The sequence below is a fragment of the Xenopus laevis genome, chromosome 9_10L (genome assembly GCF_017654675.1).
Source record: "Xenopus laevis strain J_2021 chromosome 9_10L, Xenopus_laevis_v10.1, whole genome shotgun sequence".
Classification (NCBI taxonomy): domain Eukaryota; kingdom Metazoa; phylum Chordata; class Amphibia; order Anura; family Pipidae; genus Xenopus; species Xenopus laevis.
Window position 1 is genome coordinate 60,918,218 of NC_054387.1, and position 19,741 is coordinate 60,937,958.

Genomic DNA, 19,741 nt, shown 5'->3' on the forward strand with positions numbered 1-19,741 from the left:
GTCGTGGAAGACTGGAGTCGATCTCTTTATTAAAGTCAGTGCCGGAATGCAGCTCCTCGTGTGTATTGGGTTGCGCTGGGTTAGGGTAGCATTCGTATCTTTTCTTGGGACTGAATTAAATGCTGAATAATATTCAGTTCGTGGAGGCTGTGGATCTATGACACGCGTGTTGCTCTCTGTAAGGTGTGTGTCCTTCATATTAGCGGGTTATTGGAGCCTGCTTATATGTGGGTTGCTTTTATTATTTGCTGTATGAATGTTGTGTCTTTGTGGAGGAGTATTGGAGTGAGCTGAGGTTTTTGGTGCGTTAGATCATTTTTGGTGACGCTGGATTTTTATTTGTGTGTCTTTGTGTGCTTAGAAATTCTGTAGTGCTGTTTTTTTTTGTTTTTTTTTTTACCCAGAATTTTGAGGGTATATTGGGTTAGTCCTATGGGGGGCACAAGTATTTTGATGTCCAAGTGTGGAGGGTACGGTTTGTGGTCAAATTTGATGAGCTGTTTTAGGTTTATGTCTGTGTGGGAGGGGGCATTTGATTCTAGAACAGTGTGTAGGAAAACTTATGTATCAGATTGGAGTGTGTTGTTGCAGCAGGTGAGGTCTCGAGGTGTGTAAGGCATTGTTTATGAATCCTAGGTACCGTATGTATGCCTGCCATTGTTGTTTGGGTCCCTAGTTGTATTCCTGACTGTGAGAAAGTGAGGCAACATGTGTCACCTCTATGTTTGTGTCTTTGGAGGTGAGATTATGGCAATGGTAGGTAGTCTTCCATTTGTCAAAAAAGGGCAGGGTCGCCATCAGGGAGGCACAGAGGGTACAACTGTACCAGGCCTCAAGGGGGCTGACTGTGCTGCACATTTCAAATTAGCCGGGCCCCCCTTACCAGGAAGTCCCACCCGAATAGCCGAAGTCCCGTCCAAATAGCCGAAGTCCCGCCCCCCATTTTACGGTGTATAAACCAGTGTTTTTCAACCTTTTTTGAGCCAAGGCACATTTCTTTCATTGAAAAAATCCCGCGGCACACCACCAGCTGAAAATGTGAAAAAAAGCTTGTATTAACAATATAAGTGCTATTGTTAAAATAAGCTTTTTTTTTTTAAACATTGAAGAATGACGGTTATATTTATAACATCCTTAATAGGAATCAAATAAACACAAAGAAAAAAGTATTTTATAATCTTTGATATTTATACTCACTCAGTGTGAACCCTGGGCCTGTTTGGATGAACACAGAGCTGATATCCTGGCAGGAATCGATGAAAGACACACACGAAGATCTTCCTCCACAGCTCTCAGTCTTTCTCTGTTTTTAGATTTTACAGCAGTCAGGCTTGAAAAGCTCACCTCACACAGATATGTTGTGGAAAATGGGAGCAATGTCAAAATAGCTTTGTTGGCCAGCATGGGGAACTCCTTGACAGCTGCCAACCAAAAACTGTCCAAAGGTAGATCAGCAAAGTTTAGCTTGAGACCACGATCTTGTCTCAGTTCAGTTAGTTCCTCCTGCTCCTGTAAAGTCATGTCCTTTCCAACAGCTGATGCTGAGCTGAATGGGTCCCTAACCCAGTCAAGGCACTCCGTGGAGGCTGAAGAGAAATAAAATGACATCTTCTCCTGAAGAGTTTTCAAATGTTTAGCTATTAGCTCACACAGTACAGCAGTATTAACATCTTTCCATTTATCGGTGAGTGGGAACATTTCAAGATTGCCACTTTCCACATGTTGCTGCCAGAGTTGCACCTTTGAACGGAATCCATTTATTTTATCTGTACTTGTAAGCAGGTTTTCATTTTGGCCTTGCATTCGTGTGTTCAGCTCATTCAGATGATGAAAAATATCTGCCAGTTATGCCAGCCTTGCACACCACTCATCACTTGCAAGCAGCTTTGCGTAATCGGACCGCTCATTTGTCAGAAACACTTTAAGTTCCTCTCGCAGCTCATACACACGGGCCAGCACCTTGCCGCGCGACAACCATCGGACCTCCGTATGAAACAGCAAGGCTTTATGCTCCGCTCCCATTTCCTCACACAAAGCCGCAAATATGCGACTTTTCAGAGGTCGTGACTTCACAAAGTTTACCATGCGCACAGCATTATCCAACACAGGAACGAGGTCTGCTGGTAAAGTCTTGGCTACGAGGGCTTCGCGGTGTAAAAAACAGTGCGTAATGATCACATCTGGATTTTTTTCCTTCACTCTGCTTACAAAGCCTTTGGTGCGCCCGACCATGGCTGCAGCTCCATCAGTGCAGACACTCGTGCAGTTTTCCCACTTAAGTCCTCCTTTTTCCAGATATTCTGATGTGACCCGAAAAATTTCCTCTCCTGTTGTTTTTTCTGGCAAAACCTTGCAAAATAGAAAGTTTTCTCTGATTGCGTCTCCATCCACAAAACGCACATTGGCCAAGAGTTGAGCATGTCCACTTATATCAGTAGACTCATCAAGTTGCAATGCAAATTTATTACTGATACGGATCTTGTCCAAAACCAAACTTTCGATGTCTGCAGACATCTCATCAATACGTCTGGAAATCGTGTTATCTGAGAGAGGGATTTTGGCTATTTCTTTAGCCGCTTCGGGTCCGAGCATCTCATTTACAATGGCTTTGCAGGCAGGAAGTATTAATTGCTCTGCCACAGTGTGGGCCTTTTTTGATTTAGCCACAAGTTCAGCGACGTGGTAGCTAGCTTTAAGGGCTCTCTCATTTACCTTTGCGGTTTCTCCGTGTGTTCACGCAGGCGAACAAAATACTCCACATTTTTGTTTTGAAGTGAAGGGTGTTTAGTTTGGAGATGGCGTTTAAGTTTACTTGGGACCATAGCACTGTTGGAGAGCTTTTCACCACATACCAAGCACAACGGAATCGGTGTCGTTGCATCTCCTGTAAAAGTAAATCCAAATGAAAGATAGCTTTCGTTGTATTGCCTCGTGCCAGAAACTTTGCTTGACGTCACCGTCTTTGCTTTCTTTTGACCTCCACTCATACTAGGGCCTTCATCTGGGTCCAGTTCAGAGTCAGCATTTTTCCTCTTCAAAAACATATCCATCACTTTCACTGTCGTTCACAAATTGGATAATTTTTACAATGAGTTTTCAAACACAGTTCTGCAGGGGGGAAACATTAGGCACATTTTAATCATGTTTATGTTTCTCCTGTATACAGCAGGAGATAATCTGCCTCCCATGGTGTGCCATGTACATTTTCCTTCTTTCTAAATTTTAAGTAAGGTGTAAGTACTAAATAAATAAAATAATCAATAAAAAAAAATAATAAATCAAATGTTTTACAAAGAAATTGGAAGTAGCCCAGTGAGTAGCCCAGACACAGAGGCAGGGATGTGTGCAGACTAATAGAGGCAACAGTCTATATAGCACCCAAAAGAGAATGTTTCACTGCCTGTCCCGTTAAGAGAAAAAAAAGCACTTCCCTTAAAAGCTGGTCTCTGTGTAAAGCAGGATATTTGCAGCATTTCCCCTTTAAAGCTGGTCTGTGTGTAAAGCAGGATATTTGAATAAGACATTCGACACATGTAATCGCTGTAAAACTTTTAACATTCTGCATATACCAAGGGGCGTTATAAAAATATACTTACATTGAAATGTGCTCAATGAATAAGCCCATAATAGCCTGGCTATAGAATACAATACACAGTGGAAATCTCACAGGCACAAAAGTGATATTTCTCAGATTGATGATCAAAAATTGTTTAGTGGACAGATGAAATATAATTGTAAGAACTTAATAGTTTTTTTTACTTACAAGTGCCTTCTGCGTTAGAGGACAAAATATGAAAATATAATCCCAAGCAGAGATGAAAGACATTATATGCAAGGCGATCTTTATTAGTGCCCACTGGGCAAACACTTAAAACTTGGACTGTCTAATAACCTACCAGCTTCTGCCAGGCTCTGCTATGCACAGTCACACATCGAAGCTGCGCGCAGTGCAGCCAGCGACTTCCCTGACCAGCCCAGGCACGCGCAGGTCACATGACGTCACGTCAGGTCCGCGCACTTCGGCCTTCGCATGCGCGCAGCAAAGCCGACTCCAGAGGTGAGGCGGCACACCTAACATTAGTTTGCGGCACACCAGTGTGCCGCGGCACACAGGTTGAAAAACGCTGGTATAAACCACCAGATTATTGACAATGGGCATCAAACTATTCAGTGGACCCCTGGCATTCATATTCACAGTGGTTTCTCTTGGTACCTAATGCTAATGGAGATACAACTTGCAAAGTTTTTAGGTGATTTTTTTCTGAATTTTCGTAAGTTTTTATAGAAACCAATAAGTTCAGAAATATATGGTTTCCTGGAGTAAACCTTCTGTTCCAGGATTTATTGACTTTTGAATACAAAGTATGCCATATACTGTCAAGGGAAAACACATCTGTTAATAGTGCTGCTCTAGCAGACTTCTGCACTGAAATCCATTTTTCAAAAGAGCAAACTGATTTTTTTTATATTTAATTTTGAAAACTAACATGGGGCTAGACATATTGTCAGTTTCCCCGGTGCCCCCAATCATGTGGCTTGTGCTCTAAAGCTGGCCATAGATGTTGAGATTTTTAAAAGATCAGATCCTGATCGTGAGACCACGATCTTCTCAGAACGATCGTACGAATTTACCATCAACTAAAAAGACCAATTTACCAGGAAAACAAAGGGGAGCTGCCTGCTTGGCCCTGCAAACATAGAGAGATTGCACTGGGGCCGACAAAGATTTTTTTTTTTTTAACAATTCTTTATTTAGGTAAATTTCAAGAAAAGGGGGAACAGAAAGAAAAAAAGGAGGGGGAAAAGGGGGGCAACAAGTTCAGGTTTCCATAACATTCGCAGAAATATACAGAGCAAAAAATTCCAATAACAGTGTAGCAGGTAAACAGCAAGTTATTACTGTAATCAAACTTTTCACACATGCAATGTCTTCTACAGTATATGTCTAGACCTCATATAGGTGTAATGTTATAAGGCTAAGTCACGTTTAAGGTCACATTATTACTGTATTCCCACCGAAGAAGTTAAGATTTTCGAGACTGGACAGAATGAGGGTGAAGACCCTAAACAGCCGTATGAATTTACTATTAGTTGTTTCGACAAAAATAAATCCATGGGTACCAAGTCTCCCAATATGCCTTGCTTTGGTTGTGAGAGAGAAGGGTAATCTCTTCCATTTGTCTCACTTCCTCAACTTTCAGTAACCATTCTCCTATTGACGGAGCTTCGATTGATTTCCATTTTCGGGGTATTAAAGCTTTAGCTGATTGCATGAGGTGCAAGGTAAGTGGGTCTTTTATTAGGTTTTTGTTATCGTGATGTATATTAAATAAAATAGATTCTGGTCTATCTAGCGAGAAGTTAGATTGTGTTACGGCATTAACTGTCTCCAATACCCCTTTCCAAAATGATTGTAAAATAGAACAAGTTATCCACACATGAGTATGATTCCCTTCAGCAAGGTTACACCTCCAACATAATCCCGAACTATTAGGGTACATTTTCCGTAACTTCATAGGCGTATAGTGCCATCGAGTAACCAACTTATAAATTGCTTCTCTCGTTTTGGCAGCCCTATTCGTTTTATATATTAGTTTAAGAATGTCAGTCCACATTTTATCCGAGAATACAAAGTTTAACTCCCTAGTCCATTCCATTCGTTGATGGTTCAGGCTCGTGCCTTTTGCTTCAATCAGTAATTTATATGTTTTGGAAAGAGGTTTGGTAATGTCTATTGATGAGGACGCCAACGTCTCCCAGGAAGTCTCAGATCTCTTCCAATCTCTAAGTGCAATTGAACGAATAAATACATGTAACTGAGTATAGCTCCAGATATCCCTGGGATGGCAACCCCATCTCTTTTGTATCTCTGCCAAAGCAATGATTTTCCCATTTTTAATGAAGTCACATATTTTGGTCACCTTTGAGCCCCAATGTCCCCATCTTTGGAAAGCCCCTTTTTCCATGCTTGGTGGGAATTGGGGATTGAAGGTCAATGGCTGCAATATATAAGGGTACATAGTTAATTTGTAAGTGAGTTTATTTTTGTGCCATTCCCGAAGTGTAGCACCTATTAATGGGTGCTGAAAAATCTCCTTCGGAACAAATTCCAAATCTGTCCATAGGTTGTTGATTAATGGATAACCCACTGTCGCGTGTTCTAAAATCCGCCAGTCTTTATTTCTAATTCCCTCTCTCCAATCCAATATTCTAACCAAGTGGGAAGCAATATAGTAAAGATATGAATCTGGCAGGCCGAGACCACCTTTCTCTTTCGGTGATATGAGGAGAGTATGTTTTAGCCTAGGGTTTTTCCCAATCCAAATAAATCTGGAAATCATAGATTTAACAGATTTAAAGAATGCCTGCGGGACTGTAATTGGAAGAGCTTGAATAAGATATAAAAGTTTGGGCATAAAGGTCATCTTAATGGCTTGGAGTCTACCCGACCAAGATAGTTTAAGTTTCTCCCAAAGCACTAACAATTTCTGCAAAGAGGTCAGCAATGGCAAGTAGTTATCCTGATATAGTTGTTCCATATCTGCCCTTAAATGTATCCCTAAGTATTTAATGGAGGGCTCCGCCCATTTAAATGGGAAGCTTGATTTTAATTCCCGAGCTCTAGAGAGAGGTAAGTTTACATTTAGAATCTCTGATTTCGTGTAATTGACCTTAAAATTAGAATAAACTCCAAATTCCTTCATGAGAGCTATTACCTTAGGAAGAGAAGTAGTAGGCTTTGTTATGCACAAGAGCAGGTCATCCGCGAATGCAATACATTTGTATTCTACACCAGTCGCTATTATTCCTGAGATATCAGTGTCACGTCTAATGTGAGAAAGTAAAATTTCCATGACCATAATAAAAAGTAGAGGCGATAAGGGACACCCTCGACAAAGATTTTTTGACCTGGCCGATCAATTTCCCGACAGATGTCGGCCGAAAAATCGTAAGATGTACCATCGTTCGAATACCACTAACCACAAGATAATTGGTCAGGCTTCCCTAAAATCGGTCGTTCGGCAAGAAGAATCGTCGCGTCTATGGGGAGCTTAAGTTTGTCTCTCTTTACTGCTGCACTGCAATTTGGAGTGATTTTACCGGCTACCCCCCCCCCCCCACAGCAGCCCATCAGCAGAACAATGGGAATGTAACCAGATAACAGCTCCCTGACACAAGATAACCTCTAGAGTACAGTAGATATAAGAACAGCACTCAGTATTAAATTCCATGTCCCACTGCGACTTCTTCGCTTACATTGAGTAGGAAAAACAAATAGCCTGTCAGAAAGCAGTTCCGTAGTGCAGCACTGGCTCTTTCTGGAATCACATGACCAGGCAAAATGACCTACACACCAATATTACAAATAAAAGATAATATTTTTGTTGGTTCAGGAATGACATTTTACATGGTAAAGTGAATTATTTGCAGTGAAACAATGTAATTTAGAAATAAAACGACACCATTAAAAGCATGACAGAATCCCTTTAAGGACATGTATCTTCAAAAAAGAAATCTTTCAATAAAATATCACTGTAGTAATTTTTCAACATTGGTCTAAGAAAACCATTCATTTTCTTACATTAAGGGGGTTATTTACTAAAATCAGAATGTATTTTTTTTTGCTCCAAAGAAATTGTGGAAGAGGTCTCTGCATATCCCTCAAGACCATGGATTGCCAATCATTGAAACCCCCCCCTCAAAAAAAAAAAAAAATGTTGAAAACCCAAATAAAACCCACTGCTGAAAACCCAAATAAAACCCACATGGGTAATAATGAATACGATTAAATTAAAGGAGAAGGAAAGTCTTTGTGGACTATTGGGTGCCAAATGTTAGGCACCTCCTAGTGATTGTATTGACTTGCCTGAAACCCCGGGCCGGTGCTCCTATCTTCTCCTTTAAACTACAAACACACAGATAATATTAGCATTGATAAATGGATCAACGACAATACAATATAATGCTAGCTTATATCTTATAGCTCAACATTACACATTTATGGCTGGTCACATAGACACTTTAAATCTGGCCACTTCTGTAGTTGATGTTAGTGTTAATAATGTTATTCAGATACATCACTTAGGAAACCACTGGGTTGTATCACACAGTAATGGAATTGGGTGACAATTTATGAATGACATTTACGTACTTCCCAGGAATATTAAAAATAAGCTTTATGCCCCCTTGTTTGTCAGTGAACATCAAATTCTTGATGTTATTATTATTAACATTTATTTATATAGCGCCAGCATATTTTGCAGCGCTGTAAAGTAAATGTTTATGCAACTAAATCACATTAATTGCATACAAAGAAAATATGGAGTTACATACATCACAACCAATACCTGTACAAAGGTGATGAAGGCCCTGTGCAAAAGAGCTTACAGTCTAAAGGGAATAAGACACAAGGGGGCAGATTTACATAGGGTCGAATATCGAGGGTTAATTAACCCTCGATATTTGACTGTCGAAGTTAAATCCTTCGACTTCGAATATCGAAGGATGTACCGCAATCAGTTCAATTGAACGAAAAATCGTTCGATTGAACGATTAAATCCTTTTTCTACGACCAGAAAAAGCTTAGAAAACCTATGGGGACCTTCCCCATAGGCTAACATTGAGGTTCAGTAGGTTTTAGGTGGCGAAGTAGGGGATCGAAGTTTTTTTTAAAGAGACAGTACTTTGACTAGTCGAACGATTTTTAGTTTGAATCGTTCTATTCGAAGTCGTGGTCGAAGTAGCCAAAAAAAACCATTAGAAATTCCAAGTTTTTTTTATTCTATTCCTTAACTCGAGCTAAGTAAATGTGCCCCTAGGTGTGGGAGTGTGGGATTATTTTAAAAGGCAGCGGAAGCCAGTGTAGAGAGTGGCATGGCATAGGAGGAGCGGTTGCTAAAGGTTTATGAGCCTTGCGGCAGTGTTCATTATGGACTGGAGAGGTGACAGTCTCTGGAGTCATCTCAGTAACAAAAAAAGGAAACCACATTCTCCCAAGTGCCCGAAAGGTACCTTTTCATGTGAGTCATGTAATATATGTCCGTATATAAAGAACATCACTACAATAACTGATAGATTTGGGACGGTACAATATTTCAATATGTTCAATAATTGCAATACTTCAGGAGTAATTTATATGATCACATGTCCGTGCAAATTAAGATACATAGGAAAAACAAAGAGAACTTTAAAAATAAGGTTCTCAGAACATTTATCCGGTATAAAGTCCACACTTACAACAATGAGAAATTTACAATCACAAAGACAACTAAATACTACAGTGGATAAAGATACACATAAAATGAAGAGAGTAACACCTTTGGGCAAACATTTTTATTTACACCATGATGGTAAATCTGATGGGATGGAAGTCACTATTTTAGAACAAGTCTCTTTGGGAAGAGGTAATTTGGACCAAGTACTATTATCAAAGGAATGCTGATGGATCTACGAACTTGGCACTCAAACCCCAAGTGGCCTGAATGAAAGTCTATCATTACATACTTTCATTGGCAGATAACTAGTGACCGATTTTACTCTTAGGTACATGGTTATTTTTATTTCCATGGAAATACTTTCCCCATCGTTTTCTCTTTATTTTGCCCAAAATAAACAATTATGTTATAATCTATAATGATCGATTTCCCTTTTTCTTGCTATTTTCTTTTGCTCCCGTTTCACTATAAAATAGCTTGTTCTAATTATAATGAAGCTAATGATGCTCATTTTAATCTTAGTATCACTGATGTATGGCAGGCTATTGATACAAAAATACATGCTGTGACGTCGCATTGACGTAAGTACACGTGACCCCTCACATCCAATAGAGATGAATGCGACTATGTAAAGATCTCGAGAGTAACTCGCCATCTTGCCTTTGAGAAAGCCCTCGTGGCGAAAACGCGCGTCAGGCATACAGCTCCGGCTGATTTTTTGAAACTTGCGTATGCAAGTGGGGAAAGGAATTGGTCGCATGGGTGGTGGTTAGCTGTAAACGGCGGTCAATTAATTTTTGAAAAACTTGGTGGAAATACTCCACATGTTTTTGATATTGGGCATATGAACCTTATTTGTTGTTGCTCTCTACGCACTAGCTATAGGGATTAGGCCTCACTGATATAGCAGCCTCTGAGAGGACACAGTGGCAGGAATAATTAATGGCACACCAGACTCGGCTTGTTTTCGCTCATTTTTGCCTTATATGCCAAATCTTTAGACAGACTAAACGACTGCATTGCACGTATGTCTGATCATATTTGTTACTAAACTTTATATCTTTTTGCCACCAAAGTTTTCGCTTGATACCACCACTCTACAATTTTCCGACCACTTTCCTTGGCACATATATTTTTTAAGAGGGCTGATAGGTGGATGTAAGATCAAGGTGGGGTCGATGTATTAGCAGTGTTGCACACTGAGCATCCCAAATATTAGTGTCACGGCCGGCACCCAATACCAGAACAAGTGCCAAGCACCCTGGTCTCGGCTCGGCTTCACAAGTATTGTGACCACCGTTAGGCTTCGGGAGGAGCCCTCAGCTTACTTGGGTGCCACCTGGACTTAACGAGGGGTACAAGGCGAGATGTTCTGGCTGGCAAAGGGGCACGGCTGGAAGCAGAGTCTTTTGGGCCGAAGGTCACAGTACAAGAGAATTAGGCAAGCGGATGGTCAGACAGGCTGGGTCGAGGCAGGCGGATATCAGAATCGTCAGGCAGGCAAGGGTCAAAACCGGGTAGTCAATCAAGGGGTTAAGCAGGAGAGTTGTCGTATGCAGGCAAGGGTCAGGATACAGATTGGAGAGTATTCAGAAACAGGCAGGGTCAAACACGGATAAACAGATCAGAATTTACAAGCCAGACGCACAAGCCTGCCTCAGGAAAACCACTAGAACAAGTTCTATCACGGGCAAAGGGCTGTACACAGAATGGCCCTTAAATAGTATTCAAAATTCGCGCCAAACGTGCGCCAAAACGTGCTGGCGCAAACATGCCAGCATGCCTGCGTCTTTAAGAGGCGTGCCGCGCGCCCTAGAGACCAAGATGGCGCCAGCGGGCTACCCCGCCGCACAGGTATTCCCCTTACAATTATACACCTGATCATTATACATCGAGTATTTTTAAATTGTTTTTAATTTAATGAATTATCCTTCATGAAATCCCTCTTTTTTTTTTTAAAATAAAACAATTAAATGTTTTAAGTGAAAGTCCACTCAGCAATCGGAGATCAGTGGATCACGAATTGTCTACCATATATGTGACACTCTTTGGCACTAGAGCACTTTATATAGCAATTAATTTTATATACTCAATGAATTTCTCACAAATATGAATTTCAAACACACAAGTGATTGAACAAACCACAAACAAAGGTGTTTTCCATGATACACATCATTTATTATAATGAATTTTCACAACAATGGACAACAATGTCTAGTGGCATTTTTCTCACTTCACGAATAATGTTCTTGATGTACTAAATTGGATGGTGCGACGTTTATGACTCTCTTTAGGGGTCCCTCTTTTTTGGGAACTCTTTTTTCTGTTCTCTGGAGGGGAAGGCCAATTAAAAGAGAGTTACAGTGGTCTAGACGTGATATGACGAGAGAGTGAATAAGAATTTTGGCAGCATCTTGGGTGATAAATTATGTATTTTGGATATGTTCCTTAGGTGGAAGTGACATGATTTAATAAGTGACTGGATATGTGGAGTGAAGGACAGGGCAGAATCTAGGATAACTCCAAGGCACCAGGCTTGGCGAGATGGGGTGATAGTGGAATTGTTAGCTATGATGGATACTTACGGGATGTTAATGGTGTTATTTGGAGGAAAGAGAACCATTTCCATTTTAGAGAGATTCATTTTAAGGTAGCGTTGCACATCCAAATAGCGATAGCATACAGGCAGGAGGAGACCAGAGTTAGGAGTTCTGGGTTGAGATCAGGAGAGGAGAGATAGATAGATAGAGAGATAGAGTGTCATCAGCATAGAGGTGGTAGTGGAAACCATACAAGTTGATTAGTTTGCTGAGGGAGGAAGTATAGAGGGAGAATAGTAAGGGGCCCAGGACAGAGCCTTGAGGAACCCCAACAGAAAGAGGAAGGGGAGAAGATGCTACTCCATTATAGGAGACACTGAAGGAATGATTAGTGAGGTAAGAAGAGAAACAGGACAGGGCTGTGTCACAAAGGCCAAGTGAATGGAGGGACTGGAGAAGAAGAGGATGGTCCACAGTGTCAAATGCAGAAGAGAGATCAACCAGTATTAGTAGTGAGAAGCGATTGTTGCTTCACAAACGTCATTAAGCAAATAATTGTGGGCTGTTTGCAGTGGCTAATGCTGTTGCACTTGCAGAAGGTGTTGAGTTAGCCAACACTGAGTTTTGTCAAGAAGAGATAAGAGAACATTTGATTAAATATTTTGAGAGAGGGAATATGACAATGTTTCCTCATAGACCATGCACAGATTAAAAAAAGTTTTGATAAAAATAGAGATGACACGGGTTTGCTGCTTTCATATATATATATATATATATATATATATATATATATACAGTAGTAATGGATCAGCACACTCATTTTAGAAGTGATTAAAGTGTCTTTATTGGTAACACAGCATTGTTATCCTGTGGATAACAATGCTGTGTTACCAATAAAGACACTTTAATCACTTCTAAAATGAGTGTGCTGATCCATTACTACTGCATATTATGAACATTGATCTTGCACCTCTACTCTATTGGAGATCGAGTGCGGACACCCAAAGCAACTCTATATATATATATATATATATATATTCGCAAAACTGGAGCACTCCTGTACGCAAAAAACAGCTGCCTAGGTGCGGTATTCAAAAATTATGTAAACCAATTATTGTACAAAAAACCGCACACTCAGGTCTTCTCAAAGGTGAAAAAAAACCAAATTTATTACGACGTTTCGGCTTCTGTACTGAAGCCTTTCTCAAGTGGAGTGCACAGTGCAATTAATCATCCATATTTAAACACAAAATGGCGCCAAGGCCCACCATGTGACGTCATAGCATCATGTGAGCGTCATCAAGTGAATCGTGTATAAGTTTAGCATATTATAACAGCATTCCCCCTATAGAGCAGAACTTGGAATGTCCTGCTTCTAAGGAGAGAGGTTTGTGCCATTAAAAACCATAGATTCAAAGTGCATTAAGAAGCATAGTGTTACCGAGTGTAAAGAAAGTTCACTCTAAGTGGCCCAAGTAAATTGCGTGCTGATCATCACTTACCCCAGAGGGAACACGAATGTCAAAAGGTATGCGCTCCATATCGCCTGTACGGACAGAGGCGTAGTCCACATTACAGCCGGGCACCCCCTACCGCTCCTCGACGCCCCGCCAGACTTACTCATACTCCCGGTGCGTGCCGAACTCCCCATAGAACTCTGCGTCTGGATCCGCCTCCTTTCCAGTGCCGGGTAGCGCCCGCACGTATCATCTGTAAGCCCTGTACAGTCCAGGCAGTTCCAGACCCTATTGTTACTCGCCACTACGTACCATCTCACACCAAGGGGACTAAAGCTAGGGTGAGAATACATCCCACTCAGCCTGTCCCCTAGCGCATGATCATCTGGGTGGGCTAAGTTAACTCAGTCCAAGTGTTATGTATTCTTTTTGGCACGGGACAGTCCAATGCAAAGAGACCAGGGAGGTAAACGGCAACTTAACCCATCGATGCTGGCTCTGTGGGGTTGTAATATTTTAAACATACGAAGATTCTGCGGGGTGTCCAGCTGTGGGATACGTCTTACCTGTCTGAGGCCTGTCAGTCATCTCTACCATTCATTCAGTGTTTCCATGGGGTCAGAACATAGCAACCATGTCCTGTAGTTCATATGATCAGATTCTGTGAAAAAAGGAGAAAAAAAGAAGGATAAAATCAAAGCAACCTTATATTATCAGCTCACATATTTAAAGTTATACATTGTTTCATATGTTTTAGCTGCAACGTCTCATTCTTGTGACATAATGTTGCAACCAAGTAGTCCACATATTTGTCATTAGAAGCATCCTGTCCAGAGGAAACAGAGTATCCAAATAGCTAGATAGTGTGTTTAGACAGTCAGTATGTTTGACAAGGAAAGTCCATTAGTCATAGTGACCCTTTCTCAATAAAAAGGGGACATAGGAAGAGTCTCATTCAGTCCTCTCGGGGCCAGTGTGTCCAAAATAAAAATCCACATGCACTCCTTTTGCAATAAAAGGAGATCCCTATTGCCTCCTCTCTTGGGAATGGGCACATGGTCTATTATCATGTGCCTAAATTGAGGGACTGTGTGTTTCATTTTGAGCCAATGTCTGGGAACCGGTTGGTCCGCCTTTCCTGTAGTTAGAGCACTTCTAATTGCACAGCGGTGGTTATTCATGCGTTCCCGATAGGTTGTAGAGGCTTTGCCCACGTAGTGAAGTCCACATGGGCACCAGGCCATATATACAATATGGTCAGAAGTGCAAGTTACACTGTGTTTAATTTTGTGTTTTGTCCCCGTTCTTGGGTGTGTGAAGAAGGTGCCCTGTGACATTCCTCCACAGGTCAAACAATTCACGCATTTGTAACAACCAGGTTTCAGAGGGCGATTAAGCCAGGTACCTCCTTTGTTGTCACCCCTACTGAAATTTTTCACCACTAGCATGTCGCTTAAATTGCGTCCTCCCTAAAGGCCACCATAGGTGCCTTTTTTCCATAGAAGGGTAAGTCAGTTTCAGTATTAATAACCTCCCAACGGTCCTTTAAAGCCCTCCTAACTCGTGGACTGACGTCTGTCCAATCTGTCAGAAAAATAGGATCAACACCCTCCTTGGGTGTCTTAGTCTGTTCCTGTAGTAGATCATCTTGACTAAGAAGACGAGCTCTCTCTAACTGCTGGTTGATGAGGACCCCTGAATAGCCTCTGGAAGCAAACTGTTCTGCCAAAGTGGTGAGTTGCAGTTCTGCCATTGTCCGGTCAGAGTTATTTCTGATGACCCTCAGAAATTGAGAATACAGGACCCCCCGGGACATGTGTGGTGGATGGTGGGACTGTGCTTGGATAAGACTATTTCTATCCGTAGGTTTTTTGAATAAAGTAGTACAAAGCTTATTGTCCTGTATATAAATACTCACATCAAGATAGTCAATCCTCAATCTGTCATACGTCATGGTCAGCTTAATGGGGGAGTCTAGACTGTTGAGAGCCTTATGGAAATCAATAAGTTCAATTTCAGTCCCCTGCCAGAGTAATAGTAGATCGTCAATATAGCGTTTATATAGCACAATCCTATCCCCACCCAGAGGTAGTAGGTATTGGTTCTCATACGCTTGCATAAACAAATTGGCAAAAGAAGGAGCTACATTTGAGCCCATCGCTGTCCCGGACACTTGTAAGAAAAACAAATCATTGAATGAAAAATAATTGTGTGTCAATGCCAAATCCAGTAAAGCAATTAGAAATTCTATGGGTGGGGATCCCTGATGTGAGTCCTGTAAGGCTGCTCTGCATATCTCAAGGCCGCTACTGTGTGGAATGACCGTATATAAACTTGAAACATCCATTGTCACTAGTAGGCAATCCGTTGGGACCCTTATCTCCCTTAGTAGGTTTAATAAATGTGTTGTATCTTTAACATAGGAACCCATGTTCTGTACTAAGGGCTGGAGGAAGAAATCTAAGTATTGAGCCACAGGTTGGAAGAGGGAGCCTATTGCTGAGATAATAGGACGACCTGGGGGTGTGGACAAGGATTTGTGGATCTTAGGGAGGGTGTAAATAAATGGAATTTTTGGATGTTCAGTTACCAGAAAATTGTTTGTATTATTATCAATCCATCCCGCAGATAAAGCCATCCTGACCAGAGAGTCCAAGCTTTTTTTATATTTCATCGTGGGATCCCTTTCTAAAGGGATATAGGTGTTAGTATCCGATAACTGCCCTCTTAGTTCTCTCATATAGTAATCCTTATCCAACAGAACTATCGCACCCCCCTTATCCGCTTGTCTAATGACTAGTTGTTCGTCTTCCTTCAAAGAAATCAGAGCCCCCCTCTCCTCCTGAGATAAATTTGGAAAAAATGTTTTCTTTTTTTGATGTATTTCCTTAGAGTCATTACTTAATAATTGAGAGAAGATGGAGATGGCTGGGGCTGTATTAGGGGGTTCAAATGTGCTCTTACCCTTGAATTTTGGGGATCCCACGGCTGTATTGTCCTTGAAAAAGTCTCGTAACTTCAATTGTCTCTTGAATTTGTGAATGTCTTTATACACTTTTTTATTTTGGACACACTGGCCCCGAGAGGACTGAATGAAACTCTTCCTATGTCCCCTTTTTATTGAGAAAGGGTCACTATGACTAATGGACTTTCCTTGTCAAACATACTGACTGTCTAAACACACTATCTAGCTATTTGGATACTCTGTTTCCTCTGGACAGGATGCTTCTAATGACAAATATGTGGACTACTTGGTTGCAACATTATGTCACAAGAATGAGACGTTGCAGCTAAAACATATGAAACAATGTATAACTTTAAATATGTGAGCTGATAATATAAGGTTGCTTTGATTTTATCCTTCTTTTTTTCTCCTTTTTTCACAGAATCTGATCATATGAACTACAGGACATGGTTGCTATGTTCTGACCCCATGGAAACACTGAATGAATGGTAGAGATGACTGACAGGCCTCAGACAGGTAAGACGTATCCCACAGCTGGACACCCCGCAGAATCTTCGTATGTTTAAAATATTACAACCCCACAGAGCCAGCATCGATGGGTTAAGTTGCCGTTTACCTCCCTGGTCTCTTTGCATTGGACTGTCCCGTGCCAAAAAGAATACATAACACTTGGACTGAGTTAACTTAGCCCACCCAGATGATCATGCGCTAGGGAACAGGCTGAGTGGGATGTATTCTCACCCTAGCTTTAGTCCCCTTGGTGTGAGATGGTACGTAGTGGCGAGTAACAATAGGGTCTGGAACTGCCTGGACTGTACAGGGCTTACAGATGATACGTGCGGGCGCTACCCGGCACTGGAAAGGAGGCGGATCCAGACGCAGAGTTCTATGGGGAGTTCGGCACGCACCGGGAGTATGAGTAAGTCTGGCGGGGCGTCGAGGAGCGGTAGGGGGTGCCCGGCTGTAATGTGGACTACGCCTCTGTCCGTACAGGCGATATGGAGCGCATACCTTTTGACATTCGTGTTCCCTCTGGGGTAAGTGATGATCAGCACGCAATTTATTTGGGCCACTTAGAGTGAACTTTCTTTACACTCGGTAACACTATGCTTCTTAATGCACTTTGAATCTATGGTTTTTAATGGCACAAACCTCTCTCCTTAGAAGCAGGACATTCCAAGTTCTGCTCTATAGGGGGAATGCTGTTATAATATGCTAAACTTATACACGATTCACTTGATGACGCTCACATGATGCTATGACATCACATGGTGGGCCTTGGCGCCATTTTGTGTTTAAATATGGATGATTAATTGCACTGTGCACTCCACTTGAGAAAGGCTTCAGTACAGAAGCCGAAACGTCGTAATAAATTTGTTTTTTTTTCACCTTTGAGAAGACCTGAGTGTGCGTTTTTTTGTACAATAATTGGTATATATATATATATATATATATATATATATATATATATGCAGACCTAGGAAAAACATTATTGAATGCTCTAAGTGCAAAATATGGTTCCATTTCCCTTGTATGAAAATGCAAAAAGACGACAAGTGTATTACTACAAAAAAAGTTCTACTGTGATAATTGTCAACAGTAGCAGACGCATATCCAGTGGTGTAGCTAGATATTACTGGGCCCCACAGCAAAGTAATTTTAGGACCCCCAACGTATCCAGAGGTTGTCCTTTTCTATCAATATATGTTGAAATTGCTCATTATTTGGACCTCATTTTCTCTTTAAAAAAACACTTTGACTACATACATCGGTAGTTTAAACCTACCGAGGTACAATGTTAGCCTATGGGGACCTTCCCCATCACTTTCCTAAGCTTTTTCTGATCGAAGAAAAATCGTTTGATCGATCGATTAAAATCCTTCGAATTGTTCGATTCGAAGGATTTTATCATTCGATTTGTTTTTTACTTCGATCGATCAAAGTATTTGCGCAAAATCCTTCAAATTTGATATTCGAATTCGAAGGATTTAACTTCGAGGGTCGAATTCGAGGGTTAATTAACCCTCGATGTTTGACCCTTGATAAATGTGCCCCTAAGGGTTATTTATCAATTGTCGAGTGTTTTTGGCAAAAAAAAAACCTTGAATCATTAAGGCAAAGCCTTACTACATATTGAGGATTATCATACTGTCAGAGGGGTGAGTAAGTTATGAAACTATTGTCCTTTTTTGGGTTCGGCTGTTTAGGTCATTAGTGTCACCATGCCTGTTCTGTGGTTCTCTTTTACAGTATTCTGGGTCTACCCTTGACATCTGAAAATGCACAGTGCCCTTTATTCTAGGGGTTTTAGATGCTGAAATAAGGTGGAGTTTGGTCTCCGTCAGTTATTCCGACTTAGTGGGAGGCAGTGGCCTGTATAGTGGTGCAGTGTTTCCTGATGTTCCCTCCTTAGTGTGTAAGCTTGTTAAATCCAACTCGTGCCCACTGATCTGATATGTGGGAAGAGGATTTTCTGCTTTCAGTCAATGAGGATGGGTTAGTGGAGTGGGGAGCTAAATTTATTGATTGCCTTGCTAATTCCTGTCACGTGATGGGGGGGTTAACCCACTGGTGCCTACTGCCATGTTTCAGTCCAGGAAATGAAAATCCCTGTAAGTGTGATATGATTTTCACTTATCTCTTCTGCATGCCTAGTCCTTCTGTAACTCCGGCTAAGGTAGCACTGTAAGATTTATCTTGTTCGTTGGGGACAGGTGTGGGGGGGGGAGTTATGGCGTGTGATGGGCTCCTTCAGACAAAAATTAAAATCAATGCAATGGGGGCATGCCTTGAGCACCTTTGCCTTTTGGCCAACTTTGCACCTATGGTAGAGTGCAAGGTGGGCCAAATGGCAAAGGTGCTCAAGGCAAGAACTGTATCAATTTCTATGCTTGAAAGACCACTAGGGATTAGACAGGATTAAAACAAAATTTTGTGTTTATACACAAAATTCCTCGTGCTTACCGTAATTTGTTGTGTATGCTGGCCTCGAAATTTGTGCACACACATGCCCGCACATTCACCCCATGCTTAGGCAGTACTTTACCATCTAGGCTGGTGAAATAGCTAGGTGCCAACCATAAAAAAACCTAATCCTAATAAACTGCTGAGCTGTTTGGTTGGCTGAGCAACTGTTGTGTTTGCTAAGATTGCCACCCGGCCAGTTAAAATGATGCATGATGCCAAAGTTACTAAAAAGAAACGGGGTAAAAATATAGGAAGTCCAGTATGATTTCAGGAAAAGTGGAAACCCCCAACCACATCACTTATGGTAGCATGCTCCAAGGTGGTGATCACTTAACAGGAGTGTGAGGCATCAACCTCCAAGCAACCAAATGCAGGTAGAATTTGCTTATGCTATCAAGGAATTTCAGCATGAATTAATGCATATGAGTAGATTGAAATAAGCCCATAACAGTGGCTTATGCTGGAGATGGAATAGCCCTGTAAGTTGTTTAATGGTATGTGTAGAGGACTGTTCACTTAAAGGGGTTGTTCACCTTCCAAACACTTTTTTCAGTTCAGTTGTTTTCAGATTGTTCCCGAGAAATAAAGACTTTTTTC

At 41.2% G+C, this 19,741-nt stretch overlaps 1 pseudogene; it reads right to left on the minus strand.

Moving 5' to 3' along the window:
- Positions 1–960: 960 nt before the first annotated feature.
- Positions 961–3,036, minus strand: LOC121398330 (annotated as a pseudogene).
- Positions 3,037–19,741: the final 16,705 nt, after the last annotated feature.